Source organism: Cryptomeria japonica, chromosome 1, assembly GCF_030272615.1.
Source record: "Cryptomeria japonica chromosome 1, Sugi_1.0, whole genome shotgun sequence".
Taxonomy (NCBI): domain Eukaryota; kingdom Viridiplantae; phylum Streptophyta; class Pinopsida; order Cupressales; family Cupressaceae; genus Cryptomeria; species Cryptomeria japonica.
The window spans coordinates 538,198,751-538,223,056 of NC_081405.1; the positions used below are offsets into that span (position 1 = coordinate 538,198,751).

Genomic DNA, 24,306 nt, shown 5'->3' on the forward strand with positions numbered 1-24,306 from the left:
GGGAATCCCTCTAATTTAAAAAAAGAACAAATATTTCAAATTGATAATTATAAATAATCCTCACAACATAAGCCCCCTTTCTTCGTCTCAAATCTTTCCTGACCCTAACTTGGCAGTAAGTAAGACCAAGGTAAGACAGATAGACGTTGAACTGAGTCATGGGGAATGCCTCTAATTTTGAAAAAAACATAAACCCCCTTCCTATATATTTTATGAATATTTCTAATCGATAATTATAAATAACCCTCACAACATAAGCCCCCTTCCTTCGTCTCAACTCTTTTTTGACCTCAACTTGGCAGTAAGTAAGACTAGTGTAAGGCACACAGACATTGGGTTGGGTCGTGAGGAATGCATTTAGTTTTGAAAAATACATAAGTTCTCTTCCAAAATTTTCTAAAAATATCTCAAATCGATAATTATAAATAAGCCTTGCAACATAAGCCTCTTTCTTTCACCTCAAATCTTTCTTGACCCCAATTTAGCAGTAAGTAAGACCAAGGTAAGTTGGACAAGCATTGGGTTGGGTAGTGGAGAATGCCTTTAATTTTGAAACAACATAACCCCATTCTTAAATGTTTTATGTATATTTTAAATCGATAATTATAAATAACGCTCCCCTCTTCTTTGCATAAACTCCTTATTGACCCCAACTTGGCAGTTAGTAAGACCAAGGTAAGGCAGACGGGCGTTGGGCTAGGTCAACATGAATTTCATGATATCAAATCACTTAGGGATCAAGCAGATAGGGACTTGTCTCAATTTTATTATCCCCTTATTAATTGTTTTTTGCGTTGATTGCAGATTTGGCATGGTGTGATATTTTACATATAGGTCAATTTCAATTTTACTTTTAAAATTGAGACGAATTTCAATTGCACTTATCACTGAACTCAACGCCATTGCTCAGGTGCACATATTAGAGTGTTGGCACGAGCTTCCTCATTTCCTTTGCCTACGAAAGATTATTTTTTTGGTAGGCTGAAGTGCAGTTGCTGTCAGATCAGACATCTTGTAAAACACTTTGGATATGACTACTGATTGGTGCCATGTGGGTAATCACTCCTAGGAGTCCTTCCCATTGATAAAGTACATTAATTGGAGATCCTCACTTCTATGGGATTATCCTTTCAGTGCAATTCATATGTCACGACAGGGGATTAAGTGGCAACAATTTAGTATATGAATGGTACACTATCAAGCTGGAGTAGTGAGCCTTATATCATCTCTTCGTAAGATCACGCGAGTTATAGTTATGTCTTTTATTTTAATCGGATTTTCCCATTCATTTATAAAGAAGGGGCAGCTTTAAGGGTTATTAATCATCACATATTTTTGATTGATTGCTTATGAATTGTGAGAAGAATTTATTGTGTAGTATAGCTCCGCCAAGTGAAGGTCATTCCAAGCCTTAGTTTCAGTTTGTTCACATGATTAGGCGATTTACAAAGATTTTGCACATGGGAAATCCCTTGAAATATACGGCCATAGAGAAGTTCGACACTTTTTTTCTGAGGCTCATCGGGTCCAGTAAAGTGGATGGTTTTTTGTTTGAATTCAAATCAATTTCCTCTTCTTGTGGGGAATCTCTATCGAGAGTGGTTCGCAGGAGCACAAGGTGTTTTGAGGTTACTTCGAGTTGGCATAGTGTTTGCTTCTAGGTGGCATCGGCACAATCGATTCATGGCTCAACAAATATTTCTACAGGGGAGTCCCAACGGACCAATGAGATTTGCATTCATTCATCCAATCATCATGACTGATACATTTGTAATCTCAAATGATTCTATAGAATGGACAGTTAGGACGGTTATTGGGGAAGAATGGATAGTTGCAAACCCATTAGCTTCTCCTAATATCATTACTTCTAGATTTGCCTCAAATTTCATGAACTTATCTCAGTGGAGGGACCTAACGAAGTTGGTAATTGGAGCGTATGTTCTTTCCTTCGCCTTTACTTTGGAGGAAGTGAACTTGCAATTGGATAATCATGACCTATTCAGGGGAGATATTTGGTGGGGTTGCTTCTTGAATATGGATTTTTTTCTAGTTGACTTTGTCCCCAGAGCAATGTTCATTTCCTTCATCCATGGCTTACATTTCCCTTGCCCTCACCCCTTTCTTGCCTGGGTTCATCGATTTTCTTGGTTAATTGTGGAACCTCTTCGGTCTCTTCTTTTTGCAAAATTCACTGCAGTTTGGATTTTTAGGGAGTTCGTGTTGATTGATTTTTTTGGGTTTGCAAATTCCTTCCCTCGTCCATGTGAAGCAACTTCTTCACATGAATGTATAATTTCTTGTTAAGCATAGATTGCAAAGTTTTTGGGGTCAGGATTTTTTCAGTGGATGCGCCTGCTGGAGATTTTGGTGGCATGTCCGAGTTTAAGATGAAGATTCTTGCGGGTAATTTTGCTTTTAGATAGTGCCACTGGTAGCTTTGGTAGGCTCGAGTTGGATGTGGCAGTGTATCTTCTCTGTAGATTTCCTTTGGTTGGCTCAGTAGCTGGCCGATGTTTTGGATGGCTACGATCCCTCAATGCCTTTGATTATTTTGCCAGAGATCAGTAGCTTTGTTGGAGGCTAGATCAGTCTTCTCAACTGGTAATGTAAGGAGACATGGAGTGTCCCTGTCTTTCTTTTTGGAACAATCTTTGCAGATCAGGCTCATTTAGTAACTTTTATTCCATGTAATCGAGTTGTAATCAAATTAGACTCATTTTGCAACTTTAATTCCACGTATTCGAGCTGCATTGTATATTCTTGGCCTCATATCGTGGAAGGTTTTTTTGTAGCTTTTGGGGAATTTTTTTGCTCCCAAGCACCATATTGTAATCTCTCTTTTATTATATTGTAATCTCTCTTTTATTAATATATTATAAGCTTCAACCTTTTGCCCCCCCCAAAAAATCAGAATTTTGAAAATAAATTTTAGCCCCTTTATTTTGCCTCACAACTTAAGCCCCCTTCATTCGCCTCAGCGCCTTCTTGACCCCAACTTGCTAGTAAGTAAGACCAAGATAAGGTAGATGAGCCTTGGGCTAGGTCACGGGGATACACTAAGGGTAAAAGAAAACATAAGGCCCCTTCCTAAATGTTTTATGAATATTTAAAAAAAAAATGAATTGTTATTAAAACAGGGAACAATCGATAATTATAAATAACCTTCACAACATAAGCCCCTTCGCCTCAACTTTTTCTTGGCCCCAACTTGGCAGTAAGTAAGACCAACGTAATGTGGACAGATGTTGGGCTGGTCGTGGGGACTGCCTATAATTTTGAAAAAAACATAAGCCCCCTTCCTAAATGTTTTATGAATATTTTAAATCAATAATTATAAATCTTGCAAAATAAGCCTTGTTCTTTTGCCTCAACTCCTTTACCCCAACTTGGCAGTAAATAAGACAAAGTTAAGGCGGACAAGCGTTGGGCTGGGTCGTGGGGAATGCCTCTAATTTTGAAAAAAACTTAAACCCCCTTCTTAAATGTTTTATGAATATTTCAAATCGATAATTATAAGTAACCTTCGTAACATAAGTCCCTTTCCTTCATCTTGACCCCAATTTGACATTAAGTAAGACCAAGGTAAGGCACACATCCGTTGGGCAGGGTCATGGAGAATGCCTATAATTTTGAAAAATACATAAGCTCTCTTCCTAATTTTTTTATGAATATTTCGAATCGATAATTATAAATAAACCTTGCAACATAAACACATTTCTTTCGCCACAAATCCTTCTTGACCCCAACTTGACAGTAAGTAAAACCAAGGTAAGTTGGACAGACATTGGGCTAGGTAGTGGATAATGCCTCTAATTTTAAAAAAACATAAGCCCCATTGTTAAATGTTTTATGTGAATATTTTAAATCGATAATTATAAATAACTTTACCCTTTTTTTCGCCTCAACTCTTTACTGAGCCCAACTTGGCAGTAAGTAAGACCAAGGTAATGTGGACATACGTTGGGTTGGGTCGTGGGGAATGCTTCTAATTTTGAAAAAAATATAAGGCTCTTCCTAAATGTTTTGTGAATATTTCAAATTGATAATTATAAATAACTTTCGCAACATAAGCCCCCTTCCTTTGCCTCAACTCCTTCTTGACCCCAACTTGGCATGAAGTAAGACCAAGGTAAGGCGGACAGGTGTTGGGCTGGGTCGTGGGGAATGCCTCTAATTTTAAAAAAAACATAAAACCCCTAAATGTTTTATGAATATATTTTAAATTGATAATTTTACATAACCCTCGCAACATAAGCCCCTTTCATTCTCCCCAACTCCTTCCTGACCCCAACTTGGTAGAAAGTAAGACCAAGGTAAGGCGGATAGGTGTTGGACTAGGTTGTGGGGAATGCCTCTAATTAAAAAAAAAACACAAGCCTCGTTAAATGTTTTACAAATATTTCAAATTGATAATTATAAATAACTCTCGCAACTTAAGCTCCTTTTGCTTCAACTCTTTACTGACCTCAACTTCATAGTAAGTAAAACCAAGATAAAGCAAACATGCGTTGGGTTGGGTCGTGAGAAATCTTCTAATTAAAACAAAAACATAAGTCCACTTCTAATTTTGAAAAATGATTTATGAATATTTCAAATCGATAATTATAAATAACCCTCGCAACATAAGCCTCCTTCCTTCACCTCAACTCCTTTCTGACCCCAACTTGGTATTAAGTAAGACCAAAGTAAGACGGACATGCGTTGGATTGGGTTGTGGGCAATGCCACTAATTTAAATAAAAACAAATATTTCAAATCGATAATGATAAATAACCCTCACAACATAAGCCCCCATCTTTCGTCTCAACTTTTTCATGACCCCAACTTGACAGTAAGACCAAAGTAATACATATAGACGTTGGACTGGGTCATGGGGAATGCTTCTAATTTTGAAAAAAAAACATAAACCCCTTCCTAAATATTTTATGAATATTTCAAATTGATAATTATAAATAACCCTCAAAACATAAGCCCCCTTCCTTCGTCTCAACTCTTTTCTTGACCCCAACTTGGCAGTAAGTAAGACCAAGGTAAGGCAGACGGGTGTTGGACTAGGTCATCGGGAATGCTTCTAGTTTTGAAAAATACATAAACTTTCTTCGTAATTTTTTATAAATATTTCAAATCGATAATTATAAATAAGCTTTGCAACATAAGCCTCTTTCTTTCGCCTCAACTCCTTCCTAACCCCAACTTGGTAGTAAGTAAGACCAAGGTAAGTTGGACAGGCGTTGGACTGGATAGTGGAGAATGCCTCTAATTTTGAAAAAACATAAGCCTCATTTTTAAATGTTTTATAAATATTTTAAATCGATAATTATAAATAACCTTCCCCCCGTATTCGCCTCAACTCTTTACTAACCCCAACTTGGCAGTATATAAGACCAAGGTAAAGTGGATATGCGTTGGGCTAGGTCGTGGGGATTACTTCTAATTTTGAAAAAAAACATAAGGCCATTTTAAAATATTTTATGAATATTTCAAATCGATAATTATAAATAACCCTCACAACATAAGCCCCATTCCTTCGCCTCAACTCCTTCCTGACCCCAACTTGATATTAAATAAAACCAAGGTAAGACAGACAGATGTTGGACTGGGTCGTGAGAAATGCCTCTAATTTAAAAAAAACATAATACCCCTCCCTAAATGTTTAATGAATATTTCAAATTGATAATTATAAGTAGCCCTCGAAACATAAACCCCCTTCATTTGCCTCAACTCCTTCCTAACCCCAACTTGGTAGAAAGTAAGACCAAAGTAAGGCAGATAGGCATTGGGCTGGGTCGTGGGGAATGCCTCTAAATAAAGAAAAAATATAAACCTCAAATTTTTTACGAATATTTAAAACTAAAAATTATAAATAACCCTCGTGACTTAAGCCCCTTCTTTTGTCTCAACTCCTTACTGACCTCAACTTCACAGTAAATAAGACCAAGGTAAGGTGGACATGCGTTGGGTAGGGTCGTGGGAAATTTTCTAATTAAAAAAAAAACATAAGCCCACTTCTAATTTTGAAAAATGATTTATGAATATTTCAAATCGATAATTATAAATAACCCTCGCAATATAAGCCCCTTTCCTTCACCTCAACTCCTTCCTGACCCCAACTTGGTATTAAGTAAGACCAAAGTAAGACGAACATGCGTTGGGCTGGGTTATGGGCAATGCCTCTAATTTAAAATAAAAATAAATATTTCAAATCAATAATTATAAATAAGCCTCGCAACATAATCCCCCTTCCTTCGTCTCAACTCCTTCCTGACCCCAACTTGATAGTAAATAAGACCAAGGTAAGGCAGATAGATGTTGGATTGGGTCGTGGGGAATGCCTCTAATTTTAAAAAACACACAAACTCTCTTACTAAATATTTTATGAATATTTCAAATCGATAATTATAAATAACCCTTACAACATAAGCATCCTTTCTTCGTCTCAACTCCTTCTTGACCCCAACTTGGTAGTAAGTAAGACCAAGGTAAGGCAGACGGACGTTGGGCTAAGTCGTGGGGAATGCTTTTAGTTTTGAAGAATACATAAGCTCTCTTCTTAAATTTTTTATGATATTTCAAATCGACAATTATAAATAAGCCTTGCAACATAAGCACCTTTTTTTCGCCTCAACTTTTTCCTGACCCCAACTTGGTAGTAAGTAAAACAGAGGTAAGTTGGACAGGCGTTGGGCTTGGTAGTGGAAAATACCTCTAATTTTGAAAAAAAAAAAGCCTGTCTTAAATATTTTATGAATATTTTAAATCAATAATTATAAATAAGCCTCTCCCCTTATTCGTCTCAACTTCTTACTGACCCCAACTTGGCAGTAAGTAAGACCAAGGTAAGGTGGACAGGCGTTGGACTGGATCGTGGAAAATACTTCTAATTTTGAAAAAAATATAAAACCCTTTCGTAAATGTTTTATTAATATTTCAAATCGATAATTATAAATAACCCTCACAACATAAGCCCTCTTCCTTCGCCTCAATTCTTTCTTGACCCCAATTTGATATTAAGTAGGACCAAGGTAAAGCGAATAGGCATTGGGCTGGGTCGTGGGGAATGCTTCTAATTTAAAAAAAACATAAAACCCCTCCTTAAATATTTTATGAATATTTTAAATTGATAATTATAAATAACCCTTGTAACATAAGCCCCTTTATTCGTCTCAACTCCTTCATGACCCCAACTTGGCAGAAAGTGAGGCCAAGGTAATGCGGATAGGCGTTGGGCTAAATCGTGGGGCATGCCTCTAATTAAAAAAAAAAACCTCCTTAAATGTTTTACGAATATTTCAAATTGATAATTATAAATAACCTTCGCAACTTAAGCCCCTTATTTTCCCTCAACTCTTTACCGACCTCAGTTTCACAGTAAGTAAAACCAAGGTAAGACAAACATGCGTTGGGTTAGGTCGTGGAAAATCTTATAATTTAAAAAAAAATATAAGCCCACTTCTAATTTTGAAAAATGATTTATGAATATTTCAAATCGATAATTATAAATAACCCTCACAACATAAGCCCCCTTCCTTCATCTCAACTCCATTCTTGATCCCAACTTGACATTAAGTAAGACCAAAGTAAGGTGGACATGCATTGGGCTGGGTCGTGGGGAATGACTCTAGTTAAAAAAAATAAAAATAAAAAAATTTCAAATTGATAATTATAAACAACCCTTGCAACATAAGACCCCTTCCTTCATCTCAACTCCTTCCTGACCCCAACTTGGCAGTAAGTAAGACCAAGGTAAGGCAGATAAACGTTGGACTGGGTCGTGGGGAATGCCTCTAATTTTGAAAAAAACATAAACCCTCTTCTTAAATATTTTATGAATATTTTAAATCGATAATTATAAATAACCCTCACAACATAAGCCCCTTTCTTCGTCTCAACTTCTTTTTGACCTCAACTTGACAGTAAGTAAGACCAAAGTAAGACAGACGAGCATTGGCCTGGGTCATGGGAAATATAATATTGCAAGGATAAGCAATAACGTGTCAATAGGATTAGGACACTTGTATATCCAAACTTTGATAAACAAAAGGCCTAAAGATCAAACTCAACTTGTAGATGATAACGAAATAGAGGGAAAGATATTAACAAACTCTAACAAAGTTGACTAGTTTTGAAAAATACATAAACTCTCTTCCTAAAAGTTTTTATGAATATTTGAAATCGATAATTATAAATAAGCCTCGCAACAAAAGCGCCCTTCCTTCGTCTCAACTCCTTCCTGACCCCAACTTGATAGTAAGTAAGACCAAGGTAAGACAAATAGACGTTGGATTGGGTTGTGGGGAATGCCTCTAATTTTGAAAAAAACTTAAACCCCTTTCCTAAATATTTTATGAATATTTCAAATCGATAATTATAAATAACACTCGCAATATAAACCATTCTTTTATCTCAAGTCCTTCTTGACCCCAACTTGGCAGTAAGTAAGGCCAAGGTAAGGCAGACGAACATTGGGCTGAGTCGTGGGGAATGCTTTTAGTTTTGAAAAATACATAAGTTTTCTTCCTAAAAATTTTATGAATATTTCAAATCGATAATTATAAATAAGCCTTGCAACATAAACCTCTTTCTTTCGCTTCAACTCCTTCCTGACTTTAATTTGGTAGTAAGTAAGACCAAAGTAAGTTAGACAGACGTTGGACTGGGTAGTGGAGAATGCCTCTAAATTAAAAAAAACATAAGTTCCATTTGTTAAATATTTTATGAATATTTTAAATCATCATTATAAATAACCCTCCCTCTTATTCTCCTCAACTCCTTACTGACTCCAACTTGACAGTAATTAAGACCAAGGTAAGGCAGATAGACGTTGAGCTGGATCGTGGGGAATATTTATAATTTTGAAAAAAAAATAAGGCCCTTTCTAAATGTTTTATGAATATTCCAAATCGATAATTATAAATAACCCTCGCAACATAAGCCCCCTTCCTTTGCCTCAACTTCTTCCTGACCCCTATTTGGCATTAAGTAAGACCAAGGTAAGGCGGACAAGCATTGGGCTGGGTCGTGGGGAATGCCTCTAATTTAAAAAAATATATATAAAACCCCTCCCTAAATGTTTTATGAATATTTCAAATTGATAATTATAAATAATCTTCCCAACATAAGCCTCAATCATTCGCCTCAACTCTTTCCTGACCCCAACTTGACAGAAAGTAAGACTAAGGTAAGGTAGATAGACGTTGGGCTGGGTTGTAGAGAATGCCTCTAATTAAAAAAAAAACTTAATCTTCTTTAAATGTTTTAAAAATATTTCAACTTGATAATTATAAATAACCCTCGCAACTTAAGCCCCTATTTTTGCCTTAACTCCTTACTGACCTCAACTTCACATTAAATAAGACCAAGGTAAGGCGGACATACGTTGGGTTGGGTCGTGAAAAATCTTTTAATTTAAAAAAAAAAATATAAGCCCACTTCTAATTTTGAAAAATGATTTATGAATATTTCAAATCGATAATTATAAATAACCCTCGCAACACAAGCTCCTTTCCTTCACCTCAACTTCTTCTTGACCCCAACTTGGCATTAAGTAAGATGAAAGTAAGATGGACATGCGTTGGGTTGGGTCGTGGAGAATGCCTCTAATTTAAAAAAAACAACCAATATTTCAAATCGATAATTATAAATAACCCTCGTAACATAAGCCCCCTTCCATCGTCTCAAGTCCTTCCTGACCTCAACTTGACAGTAAGTAAGACCAAGATAAGATAGATAGATGTTGGACTGGGTCATAGGAAATGCCTCTAATTTTGAAAATATTTTATGAATATTTCAAATCAATAATTATAAATAACCCTCACAACATAAGCCCCCTTCCTTACTCCTTCTTGACTTCAACTTGGCAGTAAGTAAGACCAAGGTAAGGCAGACGGGCGTTGGGCTGGATCATGGGGAATGCTTCTAATTTAAAAAAAACATAAAACCCCTCCCTAAATATTTTATGAATATTTTAAATTGATAATTATAAATAACCCTCGCAACATAAACCCCCTTCATTCGCCTCAACTCTTTCCTGACTCCAACTTGGCAGAAAGTAAGACCAAGGTAAGATAGATAAACATTGGGCTGAGTCGTGTGGAATGCCTCTAATTAAAAAGAAAAACATAAGCCTCCTGAAATATTTTACGAATATTTCAAATTGATAATTATAAATAACCCTCACAACTTAAGCCCCTTCTTTTGTCTCAACTCTTTACTGACCTCAACTTCATAGTAAGTAAGACCAAGATAAGGCAGACATGCATTGGGTTGGTTTGTGGGAAATCTTCTGATTTAAAAAAAAAAAGCCCACTTTTAATTTTGAAAAAAGATTTATAAATATTCAAATCGATAATTATAAATAACCCTTGCAACATAAGCCCCCTTCTTTCACCTCGGCTCCTATTGAGCCCAACTTGATATTAAGTAAGACCAAAGTAAGACGAAAATGTGTTGGGCTGGGTCATGGAGAATGCCTCTAATTTAAAAAAAACAACTAATATTTCAAATCGATAATTATAAATAACCTTCACAACATAAGCCCTCTTCCATCGTCTCAAGTTCTTCCTGACCTCAACTTGATAGTAAGTAAGACCAATACAAGATAGATAGACGTTGGACTGGGTCGTGGGAAATGCCTCTAATTTTGAAAATATTTTATGAATATTTCAAATCGATAATTATAAATAACCCTTGCAACATAAGCCTCCTTCCTTCATCTCAACTCTTTCTTGACCCCAACTTGGCAGTAAGTAAGACCAAGGTAAGGCAGACGGGCGTTGGGCTGAGTCGTGGGGAATGCTTCTAGTTTTGAAAAATACATAAGCTCTCTTTCTCAATTTTTAATGAATATTTCAAATTGATAGTTATAAATAAGTCTTGCACCGTATGCCCCTTTTTTTCACCTTAACTCCTTCCTGACTTCAACTTGACAGTAAGACCAAGGTAAGTTGGACAAGCGTTGGGCTGGGTAGTGGAGAATGTCTATAATTTTGAAAAAACATAAACCCATTCTTAAATGTTTTATGAATATTTTAAATTGATAATTATAAATAACCCTCCCCCCTTATTCGCCTCAACTCCTTACTGACCCCAACTTGACCGTAAGTAAGACTAAGGTAAGGCAGACAGGTGTTGAGTTGGGTCATGAGGAATGCTTCTAATTTTAAAAAAAATATAAGACCCTTCCTAAATCATTTATGAATATTTCAAATCGATAATTATAAATAACCCTCGCAACATAAGCCCCGTTCCTTCGTTTCAACTCTTTCCTTACCCTAACTTGACATTAAGTAAGACCAAAGTAAGGTGGACAAACGTTGGGCTGGGTCGTGGAGAATGCTTCTAATTTAAAGAAAAATATAAAACCCCTCCCTAAATGTTTTATGAATATTTCAAATTGATAATTATTAATAACCTTCACAACATAAGCCCGTTTCATTCGCTTCAACTCCTTCCCGACCCCAACTTGGCAGAAAATAAGACTAAGGTAAGGCAGATAGGCGTTGGGCTGGGTCGTGAGGAATGCCTCTAATTAAAAAAAACATAAGTCTCCTTAAATATTTTACGAATATTTCAAATTGATAATTATAAATAACCCTCGCAACTTAAGCCTCTTCTTTTGCCTCGACTCATTACTGACCTCAACTTTATAGTAAGTAAGACCAAGGTAAGGCAACATGCGTTGGGTTGGGTCATGGGAAATCTTTTAGTTTAAAAAAAAAAAAAAAACCCCACTTCTAATTTTGAAAAATGATTTATGAATATTTAATATCGATAATTATAAATAATCTTCATAACATAAGCCCCCTTCTTTCACCTCAACTCCTTGCTGACGCCAACTTGACATTAAGTAAGACCAAAGTAAGATGAACATGCGTTGGGCTAGGTCATGGTGAATGCCTCTAATTTAGAAAAATAAATAAATTTCAAATCGATAATTATAAATAACCCTCGCAACATAAGCCCCCTTCTTTCGTCTCAACTCCTTCCTGACCCAACTTGACAGTAAGACCAAGGGAAGACAAATAGACATTGGGCTAGGTCGTGGGGAATGCCTCTAATTTAAAAAAATATATAAGCCCCCTTCCTAAATGTTTTATGAATGAATGCCTTTAATTTAAAAAAAAAAAATAAGACCACCCTTAAATATTTTATGAATATTTCAAGTTGATAATTATAAATAACTCTCGCAACATAAGCTCCTTTCTTTCATCTCAACTCCTTCCTGACCCCAACTTGGCAGTAAGTAAGACCAAAGTAAGACAGATAGACGTTGGGCTAGGTCATGGGGAATGCCTCTAATTAAAAAAAAATATCAGTCCCCTTCCTAAATGTTTTATGAATATTTCAAATTAATAATTATAAATAATTTGACAACATAAGCCCCTTCCTTCACCTCAACTCCTTATTAACCCCAACTTGGCAGTAAGTAAGATCAAGGTAAGATGGACAGACGTTGGGCTAGGTCGTGGGGAATGCCTCTAATTAAAAAAAAAAAACACATAAACTCTCTTCCTAAATGTTTTATGAATGTTTCAAATCAATAATTATAAATAACCATCGCAAAATAAGCCCCCTTCTTTCGCCTCAATTCATTCCTGACCCCAACTTGTAGTAAGTAAGACCAAGGTAAGACAAACATGCGTTGGGTTGATAATCAGGAATGTCTCTAATTTAAAAAAAAAAAACATAAGCCCCCTTTTTCAATATTTTATGAATTTTTCAAATTGATAATTATATACAACCCTTGCAAAATAAGCCTGTTTTCTTTGCTTCAAATTCTTCCTGACCCCAACTTGGCACTAAGTAAGTAAGTAAGACCAAGGTAAGGTAGACAAACATTGAGCTGGGTCGTAGGGAATGCCTCTAATTTAAAAAAAAATATAAACCCCCTTCTTAAATGTTTTATGAATATTTCAAATCAATAATTATAAATAACCCTCGCAACATAAGCCCCGTTCTTCCCCCTCAACTCCTTCCTGACCCCAACTTAGCAGTAAGTAAGACCAAGGTAAGGTAGACAAACATTCGATTGTGTCGTGATGAGTGCCTCTAATTTTAAGAAAAACATAAGCCCCATTCCTAAATGTTTTATAAATATTTCAAATCGATAATAATAAATAACTATTGCAACATAAACCCCTTCTTTCGTTTGAACTTCTTCCTGACCCCAACTTGACAGTAAGTAAAAAATATGTTTCATTTCTAAATATTTTATGAATATTTCAAATCGATAATTATAAATAACCCTCACAACATAAGCCCCCTTCCTTCCTCTCAACTCTTTCCGGACCCCAACTTGGCAGTAAGTAAGACCAAGGTAAGGTGGACATGTGTTGGGCTAGGTAGTGGATAATGCCTCTAATTTAAAAAAAATATAAGCCCCATTTTAAAATGTTTTATGAATATTTTAAATCGATAATTATAAATAACTCTCGTAACATAAGCCCCCTTCCTTCACCTCAACACCTTCCTGACTCCAACTTGGCATTATGTAAGACCAAGGTAAGGCATAAATAACCCTTGCAACATAAGCCCCCTTCTTTCCCTTCAACTCCTTCCTGACCCCAACTTGGCATTGTGTAAGACCAAAGTAAGACATAAATAACCTCGCAACATAAGCCCCCTTCTTCTCCCTCAACTCCTTCCTGACCCCAACTTGGCAGTAAGTAAGACCAAGGTAAGGCGAACAAATGTTGGGCTGGGTCGTGGAGAATACCTCTAATTTAAAATAAAATATAAACTCCCTTCCTAAATATTTTATAATTATTTCAAATAGATAATAATAAATAACCATCACAACTTAAGCCCCTTCTTTCATCTGAACTCATTTCTAACCCCAACTTGGCAGTAAATAAAAATATAAACCCCATTCCTAAATGTTTTATGAATATTATAAATCGATAATTATAAATAACTCTTACAACATAAGCCCTCTTCTTTTGTCTCAACTCCTTCCTAACCCCAACTTGACAGTAAGTAAGACCAAGGTAAGGTGGACATGCGTTGAGCTGGATAGTGGATAATGCCTCTATTTTAGGAAAAATATAAGCCCCATTTTTAAATGTTTTATGAATATTTTAAATCGATAATTATAAATAACCTCGCAACAAAATCCTCTTTCCTTCACCTCAACTCCTTCTTGATCCTAACTTGACATCAAGTAAGATCAAGATAAGACAGATGTGTGTTGGGCTGGGTCATGGAGAATGCCTCTGATAGAAAAAAAAAACATAAGATTTCTCCTTAAATAATTTATGAATATTTCAAATCAAAAATTATAAATAACCCTCACAACATAAGCCCTCTTCCTTCGCCTCAACTTCTTCCTGGCCCCAACTTGACATTAAGTAAAACCAAGCTAAGGTGGATAGACATTGGGTTGGATCGTGATGAATGCCTCTAATTTAAAAAATAACATAAGACCCATTTCTAAATGTTTTATGAATATTTCAAATCGATAATTATAAATAACCCTCGCAACATAAGCCCCCTTCTTTCGTCTCAACTCTTTCCTGACCCCAACCTGGTAGTAAGTAAAACCAAGGTAAGACGGATAAACGTTGGGCTGAGTCGTGGGGAATGCCTCTAATTAAAAAAAAAACCTCTTCCTAAATATTTTATGAATATTTCAAATTGATAATTATAAATAACCCTCGCAACATAAGCCCCTTCCTTCGCCTCAACTCCTTATTGACCCCAACTTGGCAATAAGTAAGACCAAGGTAAGGTGGATAGACATTGGGCTGAGTCGTGGGGAATGCCTCTAATTTAAAAAAAACATAAGCCCTCTTCCTAAATGTTTTATGAATATTTCAAATCGATAATTATAAATAACCCTCGCAATATAAGCCCCCTTCCTTCGTCTCAATTTTTTCCTAACCCAACTTGCAGTAAGTAAGACCAAGGTAAGACGAACATGCGTTGGGTTGGTCATCAAGAATGCCTTTAATTTAAAGAAAAAAAGTTTCCTTCCTAAATATTTTATGAATATTTCAAATCGATAATTATAAATAAATCTCGCAATATAGGTCCCCTTCCTTCACTTCAAATCTTTCTTGACTCCAACTTGGGAGTAAGTAAGACCAAGGTAAGACAAAAAAGCATTGGGCTGGGTCGTGGGGAATGCCTCTAATTTGAAAAAATAAAATAAACCTTCTTCTTAAATATTTTATGAATATTTCAAATCGATGATTATAAATAACCTTTGCAACATAAGCTTCCTTCTTCCCCCTCAACTCCTTGCTGACCCCAACTTGGTAGTAAGTAAGACCAAGGTAAGATGGGCAGACGTTGGGCTAGGTCACGGGGAATGCCTCTAATTTAAAAAAATATATAATCCCCCTTTTTAAATGTTTTATGAATATTTCAAATCGGTAATAATAAATAACCATCGCAACATAAGCCCCTTGTTTCCTCAGAACTCCTTCATGACCCCAACTTGGCAGTAAGTAAAAAATCTAAGTCTCATCCCTAAATGTTTTATGAATATTTTAAATCGATAATTATAAATAACTCTCACAACATAAGCCCCTTCCTTCGACTCAACTCCTTTCTGACCCCAACTTGGTAGTAAGACTAAGGTAAGGTGGACATGCGTTGGGCTGGGTAGTGTAGAATGTCTCTAATTTTGAAAAAAAAATATTAGCCTCATTCTTAAATGTTTTATGAATATTTTGAATCGATAATTATAAATAACCCTTGCAACATAAACCTCCTTCCTTCGCCTCAACTTCTTATTGAATTGAACTTGACAATAAGTAAGATCAAGGTAAGGCGAATAGACATTGAGCTGGGTCGTGGGGAATGTTTCTAATTTTGAAAAAAATATAAACCCTCTTCCTAAATGTTTTATGAATATTTCAAATCGATAATTATAAACAACCCTCTCAATATAAGCCTCTTTTCTTCACTTCAACTCCTTCTTGACCCCAACTTGGCATTAAATAAAACCAAGGTAAGACGGAAATGCATTGGGTTGGGTCATGGAGGATGCCTCTAATTTAAAAAAAAAAAAAGACACCTTTCTAAATATTTTATAAATATTTCAAATCAATAATTATAAATAACCCTCGCAACATAAACCCCCTTCTTTCACCTCAACTCCCTCCTAACCCCAACTTGGTAGTAAATAAGTCCAATGTAAAGCAGACAGATGTTAAGCTAGGTTATTGGGAATGCCTCTAATTTAAAAAAATAATAATCCCCTTTCCTAAATATTTTATGAATATTTCAAATTGATAATTATAAATAACCCTCGCAACATAAGCCCATTCTTTTGTCTCAACTCTTTCCTGACCCCAACTTGGTAGTAAATAAGACCAAGGTAAGGTGGACATGCATTGGACTGGGTTGTGGGGAATGCCTCTAATTTTTAAAAACACATAAGCCCCCTTCCTAAATGTTTTATGAATATTTCAAATCGATAATTATAAATAACCCTCGCAATATAAGTCTCCTTTTGCCTCAACTCCTTCCTGACCCGAACTTGATAGTAAGTAAGACCAAGGTGAGGCAGACAGACATTGGCTTGGGTCATGGGGAATGCCTTTAATTTAAAAAAAAACATAAACCCCCTTCCTAAATGTTTTATGAATATTTCAAAAGAAATGTTAATAAAATAATGCACAAAGAAACATTTTTCACTATAAAAATATCATTTAGAAAACATAAGAATTTCACCATAATTATTTAAAAATGTATTTTGACTCATAACATATTAACACTGTAAATAATTTTTATTATAAATAAAACAAAATATGTCATGTCGTGTGTAGTATTGTGTGTATTTGTGTGTTGTGTTGTTTTGTGGTTGTCTTAGGTCAATTAGGGGAGGCCAAACAAGCTTCCACCTTTACGTGGTTGGCCTTGTTAGTAGAGAATATTTGAAAAAATATTCTTGAAGCTAAGACAAGTTTGTGTAAATATATTCATTTAAAATAAATAATATTATATGCATGTTGAAACTCTCAAAGCAAAAAAAAATTATAGTCTTAATTATAATTAGTTCGTTTATCATCAGTAGTGTAAGAACCTTATCTCAAACTCTAATAAGGATATACTAGTGATATATATAAAACATGATTATTTTGGTTATAACATCTTAGCATATTGTTTCCCTATTGTCTTTGTGGCATATCACTATGTGTGCCTATGATGTGTGAATAAATAATATTCTATATAATTCATATTATATGCATGTTGAAATTCTCAAAGTAAATTAAAAAAATTATGAATTCAAAGGTGAAAATAAAAGTACATTTTAATTATTCATTATAGTTTGTCATAATTATTTCATTTATCATTAGTAGTGTAAAAACCTTATCTCAAACACTAAAAACAACACACTAGTAATATAAAACATTTTTTTTTGTTGTTGTGACATCTTAGCATATTGTTTTCCTACGAATTTTGTGGCATATCACTATGTGAACATGAGATGTATGCATGACTTAACCACTATGTGTACTTATGATGTGTGTAAATAAATTATATTTTATATAGTTCATATTATATGCATGTTGAAATTCTCAAAATAAAAAGAAATTGTGATTTCAAAGGTGAAATAAATGTACATTTTAATTATTCTTAATACTCTTATATTACTTTCCTTTATCATTAGTAGTGTACGAACGTTATCTCAAACACTAAAAAAGAACATATTAGTGATATAAAACATGATTTCTTTTGGTTATTACATCTTAGTATATTGTTTTCCTGTGGCTTTTATGGCATATCACTATGTGAACATGAGATATATGCATGACTTAACCACTGTGTTCCTATGATGTGTGTATGAGCTATCTTGTTTTAGTTTAGACAGATTTTTGCTACTTGTAAAGAGGTGGTAGAAGTTAGGATCCACTAAATTAAACATTTAGCAAGTTGTTGACATATCATTAATATCTATATGTTGTATTTTGAAAGGCACACCTTGGATACGACAACTAGTATGTGATGTTTGTCTTGTCAACATAGCTAAAAATGAATCTAGAAGGATGAAACCTACAATGTAGTGTGGGATGCATTGACATTCCTATTTCTAGTTGGGATGTATTTGGAGGGTGAGCATTAGTGAACCAAGTAATGAGATGATGCATACAATAAGGTTGCATCCACTTCCTATTGTCAACTGAGCACCATGTGTGAGTTAATCACCGTGTACATGTATAATAATGACCTCATTTGTTATGTATTATTATATTTATGTCATTTCTAGTGATCACAACATGTAGTATGGGGTGTTTTTCTTGTCATCAGAAAAAAATGAACTATGAAGATGATGGGACCCTTGATTTTAGTATAGGTTGAATTGAGACTTGTCTTTCTAGTTGTGATACACTTAAAGGCTTATGTGTTGGTGAACTAGGTAAAGTATACTCAAATATAGACACACATTCTAAAGTAGGCTCTTGCTTAAGTGATAGTAGAAACAACCCTTATGTAATTACACCGGTAGACTATGTCACAAGGTGTCATGTGTTACCAAAAAGGATAATTCTTCTGGTTGGATATTAGATTGTGAAAGAGACATTCTTTGACTAATAAATAGAAATTTCAAGTCATTCTCATCAGATACGTTTGACTCTACAAATTTTTTACTATTGTTATAGTGGAATTCAACAAAAGCAAGGGAATAATGGAAGTTGACACATTAGGTTTCTTGAAGATTTAGTGACAGATAGGTAAAAGATAACTTTTCATTCTCCCATTCATGGATTGACTATTGTATCACACTTATTTCAAAGTTGTGGTTAAGCTAGATTGTGAATGCTAGGCATGTTAAACTATTCCACATTATTAGAAAATTGAGTCACTCACAACTGGCTGCAATGGTTGAAGAAGGGATGAAGCATACATACAATAATGGTTGAAGACAAGAATGCAAATAAAGTGGTTCTTAAGTATAAACAAACTTTTATAAAAATAGATAGACTATACCTTAAAGAGTCTCTCTAAGTAGGATGATTATAGTCAATTATTTCAAGCAATAAAATTTGGTTGGATGTTGTCTATTTTGGAGTGGCTAATAGGATGTTTAGTCAGTTGTTTATTTGACCCACTTACATAGTTTGGATATTGAGCATGTTTTCCTAATTCTTCATTGATCTTCTTGAATTTTAGTCAGTTGTTTATTTGACCCACTTACATAGTTTGTGTCAAATGCTTTCAAATCAACCACAAACTAATGGAGCTATGACTCACAAAGAAAGAAGAGGAGTGGAAAATAGTGTAGGTGGGAGAGCACCATGTGTGTCAAACCTTTCTCACATGTTAAGAACCTTTTAGACAAGACTCGGTTGTAGAATTTTTTGATAAATGATTGTGTTGAAAGATATTACTAAGGGCAAGAAGTAGATGCTACTATAGTTGGACTAGTGGAGCTCAAGTTTGAGGAGGAAGTCTCCATTGAGGATACGTTTGTAAGAGCCATATTAGAACTTGGATCTCCCAACCTATTCAAGGATCTTGAACTCAAAAGAGATAATAAATTAGACCATAAAAAGATTCAAATGTGCTTTGAATTTGAGTCAATCTAAGGCCCCCAAAGAGTCATATATATGAGCACAAAGTTAGGACATGCCACATTGCGATTGGAATTTGTGCAAAATGAAGGCATTAAGATAGATAAGAGAAATATTACGAATTAAGACCGCATGATCAATCAACTAAAAAAAATCATGTCATAGAAATACTTAACATATTTATTTAAGAAATTCTAAAATCTAAATCAACCACTAGTAAAAAAACAACAATGTATGATTAAAGAAACTACCAAAAATTGTAGATAGGTCTGTTTTGATTGATCAATTTGGTCATTGATTTGGTCATTGATTTAGTCATATATTTAGTCATTGATTGTTGTTATCTAGTCATTTATTTAGTCATGAAAGTCATTAATTTAGTCATATATTTAGTCATGGTAGTCATTTATTTAGTCATTAATTTAGTCATTGATTGTTGTTACAGTGATATATGAGCACACAATAACAACAACAACATAAATATACCAATTGCATAACTAAACAATTTATAAATAGAAAGCAAGAAAAAAGAGCTGTATAATAATGAGTAGATACTCCAAATGTACATTGTATGCATTAGCAAAGACTTTGTACGAGTATGTAATAATCATAAGTTATACATGAAAAAATTTTCTGCTCACAGTTTTCTAAATAGTGAAGAATGAACTATAGTAGGTTGTCTAAGAGCTATTACAATATGAGGGAAGTGATCATTTGTGTCTAAAGTCACATATGACCACCATCTAATTGGTCTCAATTGTCATTTCTAAAAAAAAATTTGTCTGCCAGTCAATCACCTAAGGTATAAATACATCAACTCTTCAATGGTACTTCAAAGATTAGAAATGTATTTTGTTGGACGATCTACAACTTCCATCAATTTTGTGGCAATGGACCTTGCATATTCACATAAGCTTTCATAGATTTGCATAAAAAAAACAAAACCGGCTATTTCTATTAATATATTGAACATATGAGAAATTTATACAAATTAATATCTTATTTGAATGATGAAACAAAAATCTGGTTTTTATAGTTTGTTCTAATATTTCCTAACTTGCACAAGATTTATAGAAAATTGGTATAAAACTAAAGTTGCTGTTAGAGAAATATAATCTAATTCTATAATAAACTATCTCTGAAAAAAGTTTGTAGTGAGTTTTATATATATATATATTTACATATACATCTTAAAATACATTACTTGAAAATTACTAAATGTCGCTGCTAATTATATTGGATTGGCAAACCACTGTGAAGACACAATAGAAGAAAATATTTGCACTTTATCTATTACACACACACACACACACACACATATTTTAAATTTAAAAAAAGAGCTATAAAAAAAATGTGGAGTTCCTAACTGTCATCAAAGGGCCACTGTGGGCCAAAACCCAAAGGACGGCTTCAGTCGCCACTCTGGGCTATGACCCACAGGGGTGGCTTCGGCCACACTTTGGGCCACGACCCGTAGGGAAGACTTCAACTGCCACTACGGGTCATGATCCACAAGGGCGGCTTCGACCATATCGTGGGCCATTACTCGTAGGGACGGCTTCGACCACCATTGCGGGTCGTGACCCACATGGGCGACTTTGGTCGCACTGTGGGCCGCGACCCATAGAGATGGCTTCGGCCACCACTATGGGCCGTGACCCACAAGAGCAGTTTTAGCCGCACTGTGGGCTGCGACCCGCAAGGATGGCTTTGGCTCCCACTGCGGGTTGTGACAACACACACAACCCCTTCCTTTCAGTCTTCCTTTCCACTCAGCCCTTTTCTTTCTGCCTCTTGCCATGACAACACACACAGCTGCCCTGGGGGGAGGGGGGGAAAGCTCGGCCTTCCCTCCACTGCCTGGTTTTCCTCTCGCCGCCCTCATACCTCCGCCTTGCAAACAAGAATAAAGGGTAGGGACATACAGATGCCCTAACTTAGTATTAAGTTAGGGCATTGATATAAAGGGTCTAGCAAGTGGTTTGAAATCTTTTAAGTGGAATTATATCTTTTAAGAATATGTATAAGCATGTGTATTGTATATATATAGTGTCATAACCCTCCTTTGCCATTTTTTGATTTGATACTATTATTGTTATTACTATTCAATCATTTTGTGATTATGTTAGAAATGAATTACTTGAATGTGATTGAATAAAAAAAAAAAAGAATAAGTAAGAATAAGAAATCAATATATTTATATATATATATATAAAAACCAGTTGAGTTTTTGGATTAAGTTAAGTGGGTTATTACATGTGGTATCAGAGTGACGGTTCAAGTCTATGCCTTGAGCTCACCTCAAACTTATGCAAACTTGAAGAGTATCTTGGAAGTATTTGGAAGTAGTAGAGATAAATCATTATATCTTAAATCAAGAAATGAATATTAAATTTGAATTTCAAGAAGACCTAGTTGGTAAGGAAGAGGAAGAGGAAGGCATACCACCACTACAAGGAGTCAAGTGAAGTTAGTAATGATGAAAATCAACAAGACTGAGGGAATAATGAAATAGGAGTCGAAGCTATAACCAATTATTAACCAAGCAAAGGGATGAGATCAACTCCATGGAACAATGAATGCAAGAGCTTAGTGCAAGGCAAAATGACATCAAGTAAATAGAAGCAGGATTGAAAATGAGAACTTTGGCAATGATTAAGGAAATGAGATGGATAGTAGGAGGGAAGATAATATATAGGATCTATCTAAGGATTTAAGGAAATCAACCCACATAGGTTTGATAGGGGAGAAAATTGGTGAAGGAGTTGAAGATTGGAAAAATACTTTGAACTAAGTGTATTTTGGATTCCTATCAACTTAATGGGAAGAAGCTAGTTGGAGGACTAATAATAAGGAATAAATGAGTATAATAAGGATATAATCAGATGAGATCAATTTAATCACCATTTTCATAAAAGGTGGCTATCACAATTAGTCTTCGATGAGAGGGTGACATAATTCCATAATCTTTGACAAGGGCCTAATAATGAAATAAGTTTGCCAATTGATAAAGTATGTACCTACATATCAAGGATGAGAAGGGTTAAATCAAGAGGTTCATTTTGGGACTAGAAATACCAACATAAGGGAAAAAATCAATGTGCATGGACCCATAGACATGAAGAAAGTACTTGAGAAAACTTTAAATAAGAAAGGAATCTATTCGAGCCCTAGTAGTGATAATATAGAATTTTAACGAGAATCACTCATTCAAAGGGAAGCACGAATTCAAGGGGAACACAAACTTCAATAGGGATCAAAGGATTAATTTATCTAAAAGGAGCCCACAACTTAATCAAATCAAAGGGATGGATACAGTACTAATTGGGGCAATTATAATGTAAATGATCAATGAAATGGGATAGCTTATCCATCGAGGTTCGATGAAGCAAGGAATGATCCTCCTCGGAATTGAGGGGGAAACAATAAGGCGATTCAGAGTCTTCGAGAAGTGCCATCACCAATTGCGCAACAAAGAGATTGATTTATGCAAGTACAATGGAATCAATATGCTACATGAGGAGAATCAATGATATGCAACAGATGTTTTCAAAAAACTCTTTTTAAGGTTATTTTAAGTGCATCGGGACGATGCACAATTTAAGGGGGGAAGGATGTCATAACCCTCCTTTGCCATTTTTTGATTTGATACTATTATTGTTATTACTATTCAATCATTTTGTGATTATGTTAGAAATGAATTACTTGAATGTGATTGAATTAAAAAAAAGAAGAATAAGTAAGAATAAGAAATCAATATTTATATATATATAAAAAAAATCAGTTGAGTTTTTGGATTAAGTTAAGTGGGTTATTACATATAGAAGGAAAATCTCTCTCTCTCTCTCTCTCTCTCTCTCTCTCTCTCTCTCTATATATATATATATATATATATATATATATGAACATTTAGATATACATATATACATTCATTAAAAAATTGGTTATGATTATAATATATATCTTTACCTGAGTAAAGATATCTAAATGATTAAATTTATGATTGGTAAACAATTACTTATGATTTTTTTTTAAATAATATTAATGTGGGGAAATTGCATGATTTCTAAAATAGTTAAAATCCTAGAATTACAACTGAACGATTCAATTAACGTTGAAGTTGTATTGACATTAATGGATTGTTTTAGTCATTTTAAATTAGAAGGGAGTAAATTATTTATATATGATTATTTAAATCTTTTAAGGGGATTAGTTGTCCATAATGGAAGATTTATTTTTGAGATGACTTTATTAATGACTTAGTTAATTTAATGTCGTATTGGAACTTTATTTTCAAATGTTCAATTAATTAATAATAATTCAACGAATTTGTATTAGTATTAATTTAATGGATTTTTGGAACTATTAAAAAATACAAGGAAATGATATTAATAGTAAATATGGTTAAAATTGTGATTGCCAATGGGCAATTTAATTAATATTAAAGTTGGTTTACTTAATTGTTATATTTTTACAAAGTGTGAGATTTTGCCAAGATCAAGGGCACAATGAAAAGTATTAAAATAGAGACAAAAGAATGACAAGAATAAACTGTATTCTCATCAATATGAAAATGATCAACTGGATTCACCAATACAATGAATATAGGCCTTCTTATATAGGCAAGGCCATATGGATGTACGAGCACACAATCATGACATGTGGCTTAATGAGAAACAAGGGTAGGTAAGAAATACTAGGGGTAGGTAGGAGAAATAATACAATATTCCACAAGAGGTGGATGACCCACCGAATGTGGAGTGTAACAACAAAACAAGACCACAAAA

At 34.6% G+C, this 24,306-nt stretch overlaps 1 long non-coding RNA gene across 2 annotated transcripts in view; it reads left to right on the plus strand.

The window, feature by feature from the left end:
• The window catches only part of LOC131071845 (uncharacterized), a 91,498-nt gene that overhangs the window by 36,883 nt on the left and 30,309 nt on the right, over positions 1-24,306 (plus strand). Inside the window, exon 3 of one of the 2 annotated variants that reach the window (XR_009372285.1) lies at positions 17,922-18,540. The exons of the other annotated variant lie outside the window; for it this stretch is intronic. This is a non-coding gene — a long non-coding RNA (uncharacterized LOC131071845). Of the gene's footprint in view, positions 1-17,921; positions 18,541-24,306 lie in introns of those variants that run through there. 2 annotated transcript variants of the gene reach the window in all.